Source organism: Poeciliopsis prolifica, unplaced genomic scaffold (genome assembly GCF_027474105.1).
Source record: "Poeciliopsis prolifica strain line A6 unplaced genomic scaffold, Auburn_PproV2 SCAFFOLD001, whole genome shotgun sequence".
In the NCBI taxonomy this organism is placed as follows: domain Eukaryota; kingdom Metazoa; phylum Chordata; class Actinopteri; order Cyprinodontiformes; family Poeciliidae; genus Poeciliopsis; species Poeciliopsis prolifica.
In genome coordinates, this window is record NW_026562376.1 from 21,775,121 (window position 1) to 21,793,056 (window position 17,936).

At 39.4% G+C, this 17,936-nt stretch overlaps 1 long non-coding RNA gene and 1 pseudogene across 1 annotated transcript; both read left to right on the plus strand.

Moving 5' to 3' along the window:
• The first annotated feature begins 611 nt into the window (after window positions 1-611).
• Window positions 612-9,523, plus strand: LOC129365437 (uncharacterized; annotated as a pseudogene).
• Window positions 9,524-16,111: 6,588 nt separating this feature from the next.
• Window positions 16,112-17,047, plus strand: LOC129366799 (uncharacterized). Its single transcript, XR_008606653.1, has 3 exons — window positions 16,112-16,129; window positions 16,243-16,477; window positions 16,591-17,047. It is a non-coding gene; the product is annotated as an uncharacterized LOC129366799 (long non-coding RNA).
• The last annotated feature ends 889 nt before the right edge of the window (window positions 17,048-17,936 follow it).

Here is a 17,936-nt window from a genome sequence, read left to right on the forward strand (position 1 = left end):
GATCTCAACACATACATTAGCATGTTAGTCCCCCCACAAATGCACTGCCTTGCAGAACAAGGGTAATGCTGTTTAATTAGCATTAGCCTTTTCCTAAGATAATATTTTTTCTATTTATTCTCCCAGGTTAGAATAAGAGTATTTAATAAACGCTGGAAAATGTCAATATTTGATTTCTTTTTTATATGTAATATCTTGTGTCTACGTCTGTCACGTAGATTAAATATATCATAGGGAACCTTACCTTTGTCTAAACAAGTAATTTTTAGGCTATGTCTCTTAAAATATTCTATTTTTATTTTTTTTATTTATTTATTTATTTTTTGTGAAGCTGGGTGGTCAACAGAAGCCTATGCCATACACGCTGGAAAATGTCAGTCTGTGATTGGTTGACATGTAACATCTTGTATCTATGCCTGTGACGTAAGGTGCAGATTCCGACAGCTATGTTTACAATTGTTATTGTGTTGCATCTTTTAAAATTGTTATTTTGTAAAGCTGACTGGTCAGCAGGAGCTTACGTCATACACGCTGTAAATGTCAATTTCTGATTGGCTGACACATATTCCCAAGCCGCCGGAACTTTCTGGAACTTTCTGCTTCCGAGTCTGCTTCGGTCAAGGTAAGACGTGTTTGTGATCTATCCATAATATATAGTATTTACAATTTTTATTTCAGTACAATATTATCATAACTGTTTGTAGTTGTTAGATGTACTGTTCGTTGACAAAGGTGGTTGATTTTAAAAGTTTACTGCGCGATATTTCGTCGTGGCTCTGATAGCGTACTTGCTAGCTTGATGGAATAAGATTTTTCTGAATTTATTCACGTTATTTCTGACCCTCACGAGGCTTTACGTGATTTATTAGTTCTCTATAACAGGTTAATATGTGACTTTATTCGGTTCTTGTCCAATTTGGGGAATATTATCCATATTACGGTCTGAAGCGCAGCAGCTGCGGTAACTTCTGAGCGGATTTGCAGCGTCACTCGGACACGGAGAACCTAGAGCAGGGGTGTCAAACTCATTTTCGTTTTGGGCCAAGTCAAGATCATGAAGGCTCTTAAAGGGCCGGTTGTGCCAGAATGTGTTGATAAAACCTGTTCACAAACTGTTAATATGTCAATTAATTCTTAAAATTACATAATATTATTGAACATCTTTTCAGTCTCTTCAGGAACTAATAATAAATGTGACTGTTTATTTACTCGCTGTATAAATCATGGACTATAATCATACATCAACTAAATTCTTAAGAAACTGGAGGGATTGATTGATATAAATTGGCAGTAAACAGATAAAACTGCATCAATATGATTGATAATATATTTAATCACACTTAGTGTTTAGTCTAGACTCTAGAGGGCCACATAAAGGGCTACAGCGGGCCGGATTTGGCCCCCGGGCCTTGAGTTTGACACATGTGACCTAGAGCATAGGTGTCAAACTCTGGCCCGCGGGCCAAATTTGGCCCGCAGTGTAATTATATTTGGCCCGCGAGGCAATTTCAAATTAATATTAGACATTTACGTCAGAAAGGAGGCATTAAATGTGTATTTAAATTTTATTTAATATATTTAATATTTTATTTCATATATTAAATATATTTTATTTAATATAATATGTTTTATTAATATTAGCAACTCAATTTTGCACACCTGCACTTTTAAGTTAGATAAGCTTTGCTTGTTCAATATTTATTGTTATTTTAGAACTTGTTTGGGTCCATATTAAAAGATTCATTTGTTCAACCTTGGCCTGCGACTTTGTTCAATTTAAAGTTTTGGCCCACTGTGTATTTGAGTTAGACACCCCTGACCTAGAGGTTCTGATTGAGTAAATAAAGTCAGATGTTTTGTTTTGCCTTAAATAAATGTATTACATAATGATGAAAAAAACAAAAAACACTTGCTGCAGTCACTTTATGAACTTTATAATTTTTTAAATTCAAATGAAAAATCTAATTTACAACACACCAAGCTAATATTGTGTATTTTCATAGGTTTGTAATTTTGATGTTTGACAAGTTTTATAATTTCCTTTAAAAAGCTTATACAATAAAAGACTTGGTTCATTTTATTAAACTTTATTTTTCTACATTTACATATGAAAATGTAGAGATTAATTTGTTTAATCTGTGTTTTTAATTAGATTTTAGAACAAGTTGTATTATGTACTGATGTTTACACCAGTTGTGGAAAAGATCTTAATTATATTTAGATGCCTTAGAAGAGTTTGAAATTAATTCTTGTATTTAATAAAAAAATGTTCGATGTCTATTATTATTTTTGTTAATTGTTAAGCCATTCATCCTTTTTTCTCATTACAGCTTTTCACTTGTGCGAGACTGTGCGATTTCGAAGTTTTCCAGTGCGACTTGCTGCAAATCACATTGACATCACTACAGCATCTTATTACTCCATCAATACATATTCAGACAAGTTTAATCACATTTTAACATTCACACATTCACTAACACACACACAGACACCTAGTGCCACAAACACAGTTTAATTTCATATATTTTACTTCACTTCATTTTTCTTTGTAAATACCACCTTCCCCCGCAGTTGTCTCCTTTTTTTACTGTGGTGTTACAGGATGCCACGTCGAGGACGACGCTCGGAGGCGGCCAAGGTGAGATGGAGGAAGCTGGAGAGTGTGCCGGTCGTCGCCAAGGTATATTACTACACACTGCAGAAAATTGATTTTGTCTAATGGTAGTTCTTATTGTAGTTTTGACTTTAAGCATGATTATAATCGTTTCTGTGTTTACAGCCTGAGACACCCGCTCACGTCCAGTGCTTGGAACCCGATTCGGTCCCCGCCGAAGAAGGTGGCTATAATTTTACATTTTAGCAACTTATCGTTGAATAACATCATTTGCTTTACTAATTTTATTTATGTCTTTAGACGTCGCGACTGCTGGAGGGTGGCCTGCCCGACCAGGTATGTTCATGACAAGTTCAGAATCATTTAATTAAAATAACCCAATACAGTTATGTTTGTAATTCATCTAAAAACATTTTGTAATAATTCTTTTGCAGATGTCGCCTCCCGTGGTGCGCCAGGAGGAGCCCCGTGTGCCATCGACCTCTCCTGGGTCACGTATGTAGATAAAATCTTTGTTGTTTTGTTGTTAAATTTTCAGAGGCATGAAAGCCTAGTATTGATAAGTGCACGTCTCTAAACAGGCCGTGGGACGGGGCATCGCCATCGGGTCCAGACGTGGCCAGCCTCCCGGGTGACCAGACGGAGCTGCAAGTTGGTTCTGCCCTACTGCCGAGGCTCTGGAGAAGAAGTATTTTTTTTGTCCCGTCTCATACACAAATCTTGGTTTGAATGATAAAATTCTATAAGCAAACTTAAATGTTTGTTTTTTCTTTTTCAGTTTGCTCTTTTGGTTGGTGATTCCCATCTGCGTGCTATTGTGGATGGGTATTCTACCATGCCAAAGGGCGACTTCTCCTTAGGGGTGCTTGCATCCCCCGGGGCCTCTGCGGAAGAGTTGCGGCTTGAGGTGCTGGATGCAGTTCTGCCTCGGCCCCCCGAGGTGATCTGTCTTCTGGCCCCAAGTAACAACTTGACCGCCAGGACCTTCGTGGAGGCCGGAGCGGCGTTCGGGCTTTGTTGCGTACCGTCTGCAACCTCTCTGCTAATGTAAGTGTAATATTCACTGCATTTATTCATGATGAAATATATCTGAAATCTTGGCATATGTTAATTTGCTTCATTTTTTTTGGATTGAAATTTACAGGTGGTCGTTGTGGACTTTCCACCACGCCTTTGCGTGGAGGAAAGTGTGCAACAGCTGCTGCGGCAGGAGTTTCAGCGTGTGGCTGCTCAGAGAAGTAAGTGACGTACAAAATTTGTGTTCAGACTAAAAATTTACTTATTTATCCTTTTGAATCTACATTATCTGAATTTACTACATTGTTACTGACATTAAGAATTAAATTTTCCTTTATTTCTCTCTAGGTGTTCGGTACATCCCTGTCACTGAACACTTCCCGCTGAGCAGCCTAGCCTTGTGGAGCAGGATGGCGTAAGTTGAATTGATTTTTATAATTGTAAAAGTGTTGTTTGGGCGTACTGTATTTTATAAAATGTATTTATAACTCGTAGGTTCACCTGAGCGACCGTCCGGGGATGGAAGTCCTTTCTCAGTTGCTTCAGGGCTGCGGTCTGCTCGCAACTTGAGTTAAGTGCACCGAAATCCCCAGCTCCTGTGATGTTGGCTCCTCCCCCCCCTGGGACGGCTTCCCCCCCGCGGTGAGACGTCCCCTGCCCTGGCTGGTTGTGGTTGCGAGGTGGCTGCTCCGCGTCGTTCGGACCCCTTCGACTGGACTGTGGTTCGCCGAAAGGTACTAAATACATGCTTTGTTGATTTAAGCAAAATTTTGCATGTTTAACTCTTTAAGAGTCCATGAATGTGTATCACTTTTTAACATGTCTGTTTTGTGTGTGCCTCCCTGATTCGATATTTCAACTTTTTCTTTAAAGCCCTGATTGTAAACAATGTACCAGTTTTTTAATGTGTTGAGGGGAAAGTAAAACTGGAGTTATGCTAAAATAATTAAGTCTATTTTGTAAACAAAAAAAAAATAAATGTTAAAAACCGCCTATTTTGAGATGTGAAAGGGAATTGGCTTACAAATGTAAAATATGAAATGCAAAATGACATCTCTTTGTTATTTGAAATTTCCAAACAATAAGTATGGGCTGTATTTTATTGAAACGGAATGGGGGAAAGTTGTGCAAGTAATGATGAAAAGAGCAACTGTGACAAGCGGGACCAGTAATGGCAAAAACGGTAAAATATTGATTGGTTTGACAGAAATCTGTGACACACACTTCATAATTAGTACGTATTTTTTAGAATTGTGTATACTTTATTGGTGCCTAAGGAAAAATTGCTTACTTTTGCCAAAAAGATGGTTCGTCCAAATATTAGTTGACACAATTGAAACCATAAGGAATATAACATTTATGAAAATGTATACATGACTGTGATATTGTACGTAGTTTAAAAATGTAACTAAATATAAAATAACAAGACAAAATAACAAAATGTGCACTTATATGTTAATCTATGAATGACAACATGACCGCAGACAGGACAGAGGTCAACTAGAATGAGTCCAGAAAAAACTAGTAAAGTAAAGAAACTCACTGTCTGGTCATTGTATATGAACAATTATGCAACTAACAAATGTGCAAGAGACAGGCTTGCTCTTTTTTAACTTGAATATAATGAGGGAATTTTGCAGCCACAATCTGAGGCACAGTAAAGATTAAGACGATGTTGATGGCAGTTTTATTAAAATTTAGATAATGTGAGGAATAAAAGGTAAGATGGCGCATCGGTAGGGTAGAGGCAGGTACTTGTGGTCCAAGGAGAGGAATGGCGGCACTGCGCAGCTGGAAGAAGCCGATCACCAGGGGATGAGGTAGTGCGACTCCCCCAGCAGCTTCCAGCCATTGTAAACTCCAGGAGTTAAGGTAGAAACCCTCTGTAAGTTTCACTGTGAAAAATAACGTTTTTCAAACTGAATGTTTTGTAACTCCTGTATGTGTAATAACAGTATGTCCAAAAGGGGAAAAAAGTGTCATTTCATACAGTTTAGGTTGTGCTGAAGAAAATATAGCATTGATATGTTTTCTGTTGAGGAAATTCAAAGGTAAAATCAAAGTTTGTTCAAAATGACTATACATGTATGTCCTGGAACCAGAGGGTTTGCTGCCACTGAAAATACTTTTTCTTTGTTTACAGACATCGCGTGGTGTCCAGGGTGGTGATGGCTGTCCACACGCCACTGGGAGGGTGGTTGACCAACAGGTATGATTTTCTTCACCTCAAAGCAAAACATGTTATGTTCTCAGAGTACAAATGAATCTATTTTAAGCTATTTTTGTTATTTTACAGGGAGACCTGCTGGATTCTTCCATCCCCCCGAATCCGGTGTGGTTCAGCCCAACGTTGCTGGAGGAGATGGACCGGATCGTTCCTGCGTCTGGCCGTGACGCTCCGTTACCTACATGTTCTCCGACGAGGAAGAAGGTATTTAAATTTTTTTTTTAAATGATAATTTGAATTTGATATGCCATGGTTGATTTTAACAATCACATAATTTCTTCTATTTTTTAATTAAAGACGAGTCCGAGGCGTCGTCCAATTTCTGATCCCTCCCAGCTGAATCCGGTGGAGCAGCAGGTGTGACACTGTTTCAGAAAATATATCACTGACTTTAAGATAATGAAATGTATATGTTAATAGCTTCTGTTGATTTATAGATGGAGGGAGCGCGAGAGAGACCACCACGCCAGCTCGTCGCCAGCACGGAGACCGGTCCCCCCGATGGACGCCCCCCGCCGAGTCCTCTTCCGTGCCATTGGAGGACCATGTCCGGATGGGAGCTGCCAGGTAACTCCTTCCTACCATCTCAGTCCAACAAATGGTTGCAACGTGTTGTGGAGAAAGTAGCATACTGGTTCTGTGTATGACAAAGGTGCCAAAGATTATGTCACTCCATTAGCACAAAAGCTACCAAATGGCTGTGCAAAGTGAGTTTATATATTTTAGAAATTGTGTGTTTTCAAGTTTTTAACTTTGTGGGTGTGCTGCTTTATTATTTGTGTCTTTTTTATTTTATTAAATTGAATATTATTTCAAAATGTTTGCTAGTATTGTTAGATTAATTTCTAAAGTACAGAAAAGTGAATTTGAGATGCACAAATATGAACATATGTATTTATATTGAGAACTGATCCATTACGGCTGTGAAAGTACTTACCATTATGTTACTTTATCAAAATTGTATTTCAATTAATATATTTATCGCCATAATAATTGATTACTCTTTTTCAAAATACGTGTTTACAACTGGTCTAATTGGTGGTAGGTAGTCATCAGGTGAATATTTGTATAAGTAATGACTTTTTTTATGTTATAGGCTTCGGCGCTGGAACCTGGGATCAGCGGTCCACCTCTCCTGTTGGTAAGTGCTACTCATTCCCAGGCCGACAAGAGGTATGCTGCATTTTCCCGCAATCACCAGTGCACATGCATGGCACTCACATTTTTAGCGTACCACAATGAGGGGTTGCAGTTTGACACAGTGTTGCTTGATAGAGTGATTGAAAAAGGACCAACTTTATGTCGGTGTTAAACAGCAACTGATCAGTGATGGAACGTTTCGTGACAATCACTTGACGTTTGAAGAGATGCCTGACCATGTGCTGACAGACAGGAACATCTATGCAGTACACACAACTGGTGTAAGGGTAGGTCATGTTTTTGCTGGTAGCGGGAGCCAATTTGGTTTGCCTCTTGCCCTGCAACTGGAATGCCTGATGGAAAATGTCACCCATGCTTTTCTTTTGGTGACTCCTGAGTGCATTGCAGTTTTCAGGGACAGAAGCGGTCGATTTGGAGTTTTTGATTCCCATTCAAGAAATTCCTCAGGCCTGCCCCAACCCAGCGGAACTGCAGTGATGATGACTTTCTGCAACCTGTCTGACATGGTCAACCATCTGCTCAAGCTCTTTCGAAACCGCAGCCCCAATGCCCACCTAGTGTGTGCCAGTAGGTTTTGTCAGGGAAAATGACAACCCTTCTGAGGATTTGGCCTTTCAGAACATTTCACCTGGAGCCACAAAAGTAAGTCCAACTGTTTTCAAACCAGAGCACTCTGAAGAGAAAATGCCTCCTTGGCTTAGGGAAGTTGCAAACGTATTAGAGGAAACGATTCCAACCATTCCAAATGTGTCAAAAGTTCCAAAAGCCAATAGAAAAAAAATTAGGAACAGAATAAAAACAGAACAGGGACAGAATGTAGTCAATAAAATTAAACAAAGTTCATCTGAAAAAGAAAAATATCTCAAATCTCCAACATTTAGGACGAAAAAGCTACAGGCCTTAAAAGAAACATACATTCTTCATCAAGCAGAGAGGAAGGATCAGTTAAAAGATAGATATAGGACTGATGAATCTTTCCGGAAGCAACGAATAAATTACATTAAGTACAGATTCAACTTTGTCCACAGCTTCAGAGCCAGTCATAAAGCCCACATGGCTGAGTATATGAGTAAACGTTTCAGAGATGACCCTGCCTTTAGAAACAGAAAAAAATTATACATTAGGGAAAGACTCAGAGACGATCCGGTCTTTAGAAACAGAAAAAAAATTATACATGAGGAATCGATTCAGAGATGATCCGGTCTTTAGAAGTAGACAAAAATCATACATTAGGAATCGATTCAGAGATGATCCGGCCTTTAGAAGCAGGCAAAAATCATATATCAGAAATCGATTCAGAGATGATCCGGCCTTTAGAAGCAAACAAAAATCATACATTAGCAGTCGATTCAGAGATGATCCAGTCTTCAGTAGCCAACACAAAAAAATTATGCGTAAATATATGAAGATGAAATATCATAGTGAACCTGGTTATCGGGTCAAACATAATGAAAAATGTGCTGCCAACAGAAGAGCCAGACTATCAAGAAAAGCACTTTCCAAAAATTTGACACTGCAGCATGCTTTACGAATCAGAAGAAAATACAGGAGAAATGTAGGCTTTCACTTTGAAACTCCATGCCCTTTGATGAGTGACGAAATGAAAGCTGCAATACAAAACTTTCATAAGAACATACAAAACGGACCGACATATGTTTGCACCGTGTGTCACAGAGCTCTTTTCCCCAATCAAGTAAAGCAATGTAAAAGAGATAAATATACCAAGAATATGCGTGTAGTAGCTGATTGTCTAACAGGTATGTATGTTCATGTGTGGAGCTGTGTGCTCAACCCCGTGTTCTGTACGTGAAGAGAGGATGGGGGAGTGGATCTGCTACACATGTGACAGTCATCTAAGTAGAGGAAAGATGCCATCCATTGCGGCTGCCAATCACCTTCACTTAGCGCCTGTTTCCCATAGAGCTTGCGGAATTGAATGTACTTGAAAGACAACTAATTGCAAAAATTCTACCTTTTGCAAAAATTGTTTCTTTGCCCAAGGGACAACAAAGGGCAATACATGGAGCAGTCTGTGTTCCTTCTGACATGGAAACTGTTGTAAACAGTCTTCCGAGGCCCCGTGAGGAAGCCCAGCTTTTACAGGTGAAGTTGAAGAGGAAAACCAAGTACAAAGGTTACCAGTACTTTTATACGGTGAACATGAAAAATGTCTTAGCTGGACTCAAAAAGCTTAAAGAGAGTCATCCGGATTACAAAGAGGTAAGTATAAATGAAAGTGCAACATTTGAGAGTTTTCAAGAGGACCAGCCAGTTGAGGACTCGGATACACAAGCAGATGAGGCTGAAATGGATGCAGCAGCAGACCAGCAACCTGACCACATAGGGGCAGAGCATCAGGCACTTCGGCCTGGTCTGATCTTGGACACCTGCATGCAGCCTCCTGACATAGCACAGGAAGTATTGTCATATGGAGAAGGAATTTTCAGCATTGCGCCAGCCCAGGGGAATAAGCCTGTCTCTTTCTTCAGTGTTCCGAGACTTGAAGCCAAGGCTTATCCTGTACATTTCCCAACTGGAGCAAACACATTAGATGAATCCCGCCGTGTTGGACTTTCACCAAGTATGTATTTCAATGTACGGCTCTTTTCAATAGATACTCGGTTTGCAAAAGACCAGAGTTACCTTTTCTTTGCTCAGTTTGTTACTGAAACTCATATTGCCAATAATAGTATGTCCATTCAGACTAGAAAAGGGAAACCAAGCACCAAAGATGGAAAAAATATTTCCAGCAAAATGCTACAAGACAAAGAGGAGTTGGAAAAACTCATACAAAATAAAGAGGCCACTCGTTTCATGCAGCCTTTAAGAGGAACTCCCGCTTTATTGGGAAAAAGGATTACGTGATTTGCACGCCATGGTGAGGCAACTTGGAAAGCCCACTTTCTTTTGCACGTTCTCTGCTGCTGAAATGAGATGGCCAGAAGTCATTGAGGCGATCAAAGCTCAACATGGAGAGCAGGTAAGTTTTTCTGAGCTTGACTGGAATGCAAAGTGTGACATTCTTAGGAGCAACCCTGTCACCGTCATGCATGTTTGAAAAGAGAGTGGACGCACTGTTTAGAGACCTCATTCTTTCCCCGGCACAGCCCATTGGACCAGTTGAGGATTACTTTTATCGTGTGGAATTTCAGGCCAGGGGTTCACCCCATATACATGCTGTGATATGGATTAAGGATGCACCTGAAATGGAAGACCCTGCATGTTGCGATGAAGTCATAACGTTCATCGATCGTTACATATCCTGTCAGTTGCCTGATGAAATCAGAGATCCAGAGCTCCACAAAATTGTAACAGAGGTTCAAATGCACAGCAAAAATCATTCAAAATCATGCAAAAAAGGTAATGTTGAATGCCGATTTGGATTCCCTAAACTACCAATGGACCCAGAATTACCGTCCCAGTGATTGACTTTGATCTGGAAAATGATGATGAAAAACCAAAACAAATTAAGCAAAAAGGTAGGAGAAAGTCCAAAAAATCCAGATCACCATTCATCTCAAACCTACAAAGAGAAGCTAAGAAGAAATTGAAACCAATCAGGGATTTACTGAAGGATGAAAAATCATCATTCAGCAATTTGTCAGAGTTACTCCAGGCTTGTAACATGACCAAAGAAGAGTACATTGGCCACGTTGATGCTCTCACTTCTGGAATGGTGGTAATGATGAAACGTGATCCTAAAGATAGTTGGGTGAACGGGTACAACCCTGATCTTTTGCGTGCGTGGAATGCCAACATGGACATTCAGTATGTGCTTGATGAGTACTGCATTGAGTACATGATGTCCTACATAGCCAAGCCAGAGCATGAAATGGCACAGTTCCTCAAATCTGTTGTTGATGATTTAAAGGCGACCAATGTTAGCGAACGCGATGAAATGAAAAAGATTATGCAGGCTTATTCAAAACAGAGAGAGGTTAGTGCTCAAGAATCGGTTGCGCGCACTTGTAGCCTACCTCTCAAAAAAATCCTCGCGTAGTGTTCTTTTTCTTCAAACAGATGAAGACGGTGTAAAAATGAGCCTTCCGATGAGTAAACTCGTGAACATGTCTCCAGATGAGGAAAATGTGTGGACAGGATTGCCGGAAAAATATCTAAACAGACCAGAAACGTTAGAATTTGAACACATGTGCCTGGCAGAATTTGCATCAGAGTACCGCGTTTTTATATGGCAATCAAATTCAAGGGCCAATGCAATTCCCCTACTTAATGATGCAGGATTCATCCAGAAAAGAACGATGGGCAAACCTGCAGTTATCAGATTTACTCGTTTCTCGGAGAAAAAAACACCCGAAAATTTTATAGACGGCTTCTAAAGTTATATTGTCCACACAGAAGAGATGAGGACCTTAAAACTGAGGAACACACAACCTACGAAGCATTTTACAACAACGGTTTCCGTGGTAGATATCAGGCTAAATGTATGTGGATTTCAACCGCAAAAGGTATGAAGGGCAGGGTAAAAAAATTGACAAAATTATGGAAGAATTGAAAAAGCAAGGACCGGTTCGTAATGCTTGGAACACTTTTGCGCCAGAGGTTGAATTAGACAATTTAGAATGCGCTGCTGAGCGACCACCATTTGAAGAAGATGAAGAGCAAGACCCTATTCCAGATTACGAAATTGATGTCAATATTGGAGACATGCCAAAAATTGAAGCTCCAAAATTGAGCCCTGATTTCATCAGACAAATGTACAGGAGTTTAAACGAGACTCAAGCATCCGTGTTTTACACCATTCGCGATTGGTGTCTGAAGCGCGTCTGGGGTGACAACCCAGAACCTTTCTTTTATTTCTTGACAGGAGAGCTGGCTGTGGTAAATCTCATGTAATCAAATGTGTTTACCAGGAGGCAACCAAGCTCTTGCGCCAGCTTCCTAGACTTCTTGATATTGGTGACATGTCCAAGCCCACTGTGCTTCTTACAGCTTTTACTGGTACTGCTGCGTACAACATATCGGGGAAGACTTTACATTCCATCTTGAAACTACCCAAAAGTTTAAAACCACCATACAAAGGCCTTGGAAATTCATTGGATGAAGTGAGGGCAGTTCTTTCTAGTGTGGAAATCTTGATCATTGATGAAATCTCCATGGTCTCCAAAGACCTGCTTGCATATGTTCACTGGAGATTTCAACAAATAAAGGGGAACAACAGGTTCATGGGTGGGGTCTCTGTTCTTGCTGTGGGGGACTTCTTCCAACTTCCTCCCCTTGGACGGGCAAAACCTCTTTGTGTCGCCGAGGACGGCATGCTTGATATCTGGAATGAAAATTTCCAGATGATCAGCCTGACCGAAATCATGCGGCAGAAAGATGACAGAGCATTTGCGGAGCTCCTGAATCGGATTAGAGTTAAAGGTAAAGCGAATTTGCTCAGTGATGATGACAAGACTCTTTTGATTCAAGCTGTTACTGAGCCCAAAGTGTCCTATGGATGTCCTACACATTTTTGCAACAAACAAACAGGTGGACACCCATAATGCAGCAGTTGTGGCCTCTTTAGGTGCAGTAACAGTTGATATCCAGGCAGAGGACTACAAAAGAATTACAAAGACCGGAAACATGATTAACCTGGGCTGTTGCATAGCGGGCAACAAGCGAGACTTGTCTAACAACATACAGGCTGGTTTGGGTTTTAGAGTAATGATTATAAGAAACTTGGATGTAGGGACGGTCTTGTGAATGGAACATTTGGCACCATAGCTGATATTGTCACCAGTACCAAAGACGGAAAGACTAGCGTAAAGTTAATTGGACTTAAATTGGACAATCCTCTTGCTGGACATACAAAAAAGATTCGGGGTAAACCAGATGGCTTTGTTTATATTGAGAGATTTGAGGAACAGAGTAGCGTAAAGGGAGTGGTACGACGGCAATTTCCAATTAGGTTAGCCTTTGGTTGTACAGCACACAAAGTCCAAGGAATGACTATGAAGTCTGCAGTCATTTCTTTGAAGCGTATTTTTGAACCTGGTATGGGCATATGTAGCTCTCAGTCGCACAACTTCCCTGGAAGGACTTAAAATCATTGATTTCGATGAAAATAAGATCTACGCTGATGAAAATATTAGAGCAGCGATGGAATCAATGAGACCATTTTTTTGCACACCAGACCACTCTTGCATTTTCAGTCAGGTCATCAGGGTGCAACATTAACGATTGTCCACCACAATGTCGAAGGCCTTGTCTGTCACTCTGAGGACATGAAACAACATCATGAACTCATGTTGGCAGATATCTTATGCCTTACGGAGACTCATTTGTTTGGATCTTCTGTTCCAGCTTCCTGCCAAATGGAGGGCTATTCTTTTTTTTCACGGAACAGACATGTCTCCTACTCGAACAGAGTCGACATTGCCACCAAAGAGGGTGGGGGAGTTGCGACTTACTGCCGGAGTCTTCTCCAACCGCAGGAACGGAGATTCTTTAATGAGGTTACAGATCTTGAATTTAATGTTGTAAAAGTGGACACCCCAATCAGTGCAGTCATCGCGACAGTTTACAGGCCACCAAGTTATGATCTTGGAACATTTTTAAGAAATCTGCAGAGCCCTCTTGGTTGGCCTGAATTCAATGGCTATTCATCCCGTTGTCGTATTAGGAGACTTTAATGAGGACATTATTCCTCCTGGGAAAAAAGCCATCAATCAGTTGTTTAGAGCCAAAGGGTTTATGCAACTTATCTCTGATCCAACCACAGAAAAACATACTCTTCTTGATCATATTTACATCTCCCATCCAGAATATTGTGTCAAATCAGGTGTCTTGCAGACTACTACAGCTACCACAATCCTACATACTGTGTGTTGGCTTCAGTATAAGTTGCATCTACAGTGGCTTGCAAAAGGAGTCATGTTCCTTTAAGTTTTCCATATTTTATCAGATTACAACCACAACTATGGAAAAACAGTGGAGAGGAGAAATATTTGTTTATTTTTGCAGGTATATACTAAGTCACATGTGTCAAACTCAAGGCCCGGGGCCAAATCCGGCCCGCCGTTGCTTTTTATGTGGCCCTCCACAGACTATACTAACACTAAGTGTGATTAAATATTATATTATCAATCATATCAATGCAGTTTTTATCTGTTACTGCCAATTTATATCAATCAGTCCCTCCAGTTTCTTGAGAATTTAGTTAATGTATGATTATAGTCCATGATTTATACAGCGAGTAAATTTATTATTAGTTCCTGAAGGGACTGCAAAGAAGTTCAATAATATTATGTAATTTTAAGAATTTATTGACATATTAACAGTTTGTGAACAGGCTTTATCAACACATTCTGGCACAACTGGCCCTTTAAGAGCTTTCATAATCTTGATTTGGCCCAAAACAAAAATGAGTTTGACACACCTGTACTAAGTAATACACACTTTTCAGTTTATTTGCAAAAAAATCTGTCATATTTTTAAGCCTCCCTGGTAGAGTCTATTCTGGAGTCCTGGAAAGGAGGGTCATCAAGATACTGGAGAATGCATGGGAGTTCGTCCAAACAATCTACATGTTTTTATGGACTTTGAGAAGGCATTTCACAGGGTCCCTCTGGGAACTTTGTGGGAGTTCTCATGGAGTATGGTGTCCAAGTCCTTTGATACGGGCTGTAAGGTTTCTGTGCAACCTTACAGAAACGTGGTCTGCATTATTGGCAGTAAGTCAAGCTCATTTCTGCTTAGAGTTGGATTTTGCGAGGAAACGAGCTTGACTCTGCTGGCAATGCACACCAGTCTCTGACACTGGTGTCATATGGGGACCTAACAGCCTGTATCAAAGGACCCGGGACCCCATACTCCCAGAGAACCCACCCCTTGCTCCCCGAAGGAAACAGTCGAACTTCTTCTCCAAGTCCACAAAACATCTGTAGACCCAACACCTGCATGGGAGTTAGGTGAACTCCCATGCACCCTCCAGGACCCTGCTCAGGCTATAGAGCTGGTCCAATGTTAGATGACCAGGGCAAAAACCACACTGCTCTTCTCGAATCCGACTTTCGGCTATCTGATGGACCGTCCTCTCCATGAACCCCAAATAGACCTTGCGATGGAGGCATCACCCCCGCCCCCAGTCCTTCTTTTTGAACAAAGGCTGGGAACACTGAATCAAACAGTCTCACTTAATCATAAGGGTTCTACGTCATGGGTCTTTCATATTACATTTGGATGAAATATATTTGTGGTTGCAATGTAACAATATGGAACAGTTCAAGGGGTATGATTACTTTGTAAGCACTGTAAATCTTAACCCTGAAATCATGACATGAAATTCTTTTTGGAGAAAATGTTGGAATCTCTAGTCGTTTTTAATGTCATTTCATTTGACTGTTTGCTTTTATAATTATGATAGCGTGGATCGTTTTTCTTGATCATTGTTGCAGTGGATTTCATATGTATTATTCATTGTACACATTTCTGAATTATGGTGTATGCTTGTGGATTTTGTTGTCGGCATAAGAGATTCTTGTACACTTAGTGAATCTTTTCAAAACTTATTTACTTCTGTAGAAGAGGCTTCATAAACAGGTTTTGTACTTGCACATGAAACTGTTTGAGCTTTGTGAATACGAAAGTGGCTGATCTTGAAACACTTATCGGTTCACTGTCAGAGTAGTTGCTGGAAATGTTGCACCAGGGAGCAGTAGATAAGACAATCAGTTACTATATGTATATTCTGTTCTATTTGAAATTAAAATGATTTGAAATGGGGACCATAAAGTTTTCGTAATTTTTCTAATACAGTTAACATCAATTTTTCCCTTCAAATATGCCTAAATTTTTTGCGGAACTACGTTTTTATTCTTCACCGTTTGCGTCACTTAATTAAAGCTCTCCTTGTTTCAATCTCTCCTCAGTCACACTGAACTTTTTAATGCTGCAGCCCCCCAGTGGCTACATTATCTTCACTTCACAAGCAGGACAAAAGTTTGGCTCACTTTTGTCCTGTTGGACTCCCTCCATCTGGTCAGAATTTGTTTGGTTTTGGTGGAATTAACCCTTTGTTCTCCCAGTTTTAGTCTGTTCTTGCAGGGTTTTCCACGTAAACGATCCTTGGAGGCTGCCAAGAAGACAGAGGGAAACAAGACCTTGAGGTTTGGCCCATAAGATGTAGAAAATGTATCTAAGTTGTAGCAACCTTACAAGTTGTTACTTTTTTGTTGTTGGTAATAGCTGTCTATTGATGGAATGACTTGTGTGTTTTCAGTCCAGGAAATCCTCACCTACTTCATGGACTTGGGCCTCATACAATCTGAGGAGATGGAGTTCTTGTTTCTTTGAATGTTCCAGGTGGGACAATCTGACCAGGTAAGTACATAACAAATGAAGGCTAATTTATTTGCCAATTTGGTTTATTTTAAGTTGAGATTGATAACGTTGTATATCTAGGTTTGATAGGAGGAATCCAGTGGATGTATGACCTTTTTTCTTGGGTCATATTGGTATTTATATCTGTTAATCATTCTGAAATCTTTATTTAAACAAAGTTTAAATTTTACAGATGTTTAAAAATGTCATGAATAATAATTTTTTTTTTTCTGTATTTTTACTACAGAGTCTGTGATGTCACATAGACTGGATCCCAAATGAAAGCTTTGGAGCAGCGGTTGTTTTTTCTTCTTTTTTTTTCTACAGTTGTAAATAGTTTTTTTATGTATGTATATATTTAAAATAGTTTCATGTAAGAATATAGTTTAATATATGTTTCATGTATGTATATATGTATAATAGTTTGATATTTATGACAAGTTGATCATCGTGGCAAAGCCATGTTTCACTTGTGAGATTAAATCTGTCAGGCCTTACATTGACACTCAGGCAACAACCCTGAGTGCCACACGGCCGGACAGGACACATGTAAATAAAAAAAGATAGTTTTTATTGCAGAGATATCAAGTTCTGAAATTTATTGTATTCTTTAAATGTTGTAATTTTGGTTCATTGTAATCTTTACTTGTAAAAAGTTTGTAGAAATCTTTAATTTGACTTCAATATATATTTTTAAACTGTGATCTGTTGTGTGTGTGGGTTTTTTCATTTAAAAATTTTGTCACTATTATGAACTACATTCATTTGCCTTAAGTGACAATAGTCACTAATGTATATTTAAAAATATTTTTTTTGATTTCAAAGAAAAATGAACGAAATAAAAAATATATAATTAACTAATGTTATTATTGAATTATAATATTAATAGTATTTAGGCTTACATTAGCATTTTGGCTAATTTTAGCTTGTACACTAATTTTAACATGTTAGTCAACATGCTTGTGATTCTTCACATGCTTATTTGTAATGGCTCTAACACAGGGGTTTGCAAAGTTTTTGACTAGCGGGCCAGAATGGGTAATTTGACAGAGAGGCCAGGAGCATTTGGACACACAATGTAATTTATTAAACCTGGGTATTGAAATGTATGGAAAAACAGACACAATTGAAGGTGCAAATTTAAAAGAAATCAACATTTAGTGGAAATAGATAAACGGAATCACTTTCAAAGTATATATTTCAGAACATATTGTAATGATGCCAACACTGCAGCTGTAGTCCCGTCAAACAGGGTTTATTGGAAATAAGAATAAGAGCAGCGTAACTGGCAACCGAACACCGCCCTGCTGCTCCCACCCCCACCGTCATGACAGACCAATCACGTGTGAGTGGAAGTCAGCTGAGTCAGAGGAAGTAAATAACGCTACATGTAACAATAAGGAACACATTGTAACTTATAACACATAACCATGTGGAACCAAGCAGAACTAAAACAGAATCGTTTCAATATTATTACCCAATGAAAGAAAGGGATCTTTAAATTGAGAGCGATGTGCGGCATGTTAATTAAGCTACTGTATCGCTGCTGCGCGTAAATGCTAGAGTTGCTTTTTTTTCATAACACACTAGAGA